We start from the raw sequence: 1131 nt of genomic DNA, 5'->3' as shown, positions 1-1131 counted from the left end.
AAAATAACAACAATGTCAACAATGCAAGGAAGGTGCTGGGTGACTTCACTGCACCTACTCCTGATTTCTATGGGAGAAGCATCTCTATCCCTGCCATTGGAGCAAACAACTTTGAGCTTAAGCCTCAATTAGTTTCTCTAATGCAACAGAATTGCAAGTTCCATGGACTTCCAATGGAAGATCCTCATCAGTTTTTAGCTGAATTCTTGCAAATCTGTGACACAGTCAAGACTAATGGGGTTAACCCTGAGGTCTATAGACTGATGCTATTCCCTTTTGCTGTAAGAGACAGAGCTAGAATATGGTTGGATTCTCAACCCAAAGAAAGCCTGGACTCTTGGGAAAAGCTAGTCAATGCCTTCTTGGCAAAGTTCTTTCCACCACAAAGATGGAGTAAGCTTAGAGTGGAAGTCCAAACCTTCAGACAGAAGGATGGAGAATCCCTCTATGAAGCTTGGGAAAGATACAAACAATTAATCAGAAGATGTCCTTCAAACATGCTTTCTGAATGGAGCATCATAGGTATTTTCTATGATGGTCTCTCTGAACTATCTAAGATGTCCTTGGATAGCTCTGCTGGAGGATCTCTTCATCTGAAGAAGACGCCTGCAGAAGCTCAAGAATTGATTGAAATGGTTGCAAATAACCAATTCATGTATACTTCTAAAAGAAATCTTGTGAACAATGGGACTAGTCAGAAGAAAGGAGTTCTTGAGATTGACACTCTGAACGCCATATTGGCTCAGAACAAGATATTGACTCAACAAGTCAATTTGATTTCTCAAAGTCTGTCTGGAATGCAAAATGCACATGGCAGTACTAAGGAAGCTTCATCTGAGGAAGAAGCTTATGATCCTGAGAACCCTTCAATGGAAGAGGTGAATTACCTAGGAGAACCCTATGGAAACACCTATAATTCTTCATGGAGAAATCACCCAAATCTCTCATGGAAGAATCAAGAGAGACCTCAACAAGGTTTCAATAACAATAATGGTGGAAGAAACAGGTTTAGCAATGGCAAGCCTTTTCCATCATCTTCTCAGCAACAGACAGAGAGTTCTAAGCAGAATACTTCTGACTTAGCAACAATGGTCTCTGATCTAATAAAGACCACTCAAAGTTTCATGAATG

The 1131-nt window shown here is 40.4% G+C and overlaps 1 non-coding gene across 1 annotated transcript; it reads right to left on the bottom strand.

Moving 5' to 3' along the window:
• Nucleotides 1–395: 395 nt before the first annotated feature.
• Nucleotides 396–503, bottom strand: LOC130983673 (small nucleolar RNA R71). The gene has a single exon (XR_009087653.1). It is a non-coding gene; the product is annotated as a small nucleolar RNA R71 (small nucleolar RNA).
• Between the last annotated feature and the right edge of the window lie 628 nt (nt 504–1131).

This window comes from Arachis stenosperma, chromosome 5 (genome assembly GCF_014773155.1).
Source record: "Arachis stenosperma cultivar V10309 chromosome 5, arast.V10309.gnm1.PFL2, whole genome shotgun sequence".
In the NCBI taxonomy this organism is placed as follows: Eukaryota; Viridiplantae; Streptophyta; class Magnoliopsida; order Fabales; family Fabaceae; genus Arachis; species Arachis stenosperma.
Note: the sequence above shows the minus strand (reverse complement) of the source record. Positions and strands in the feature narration are given on the sequence as shown.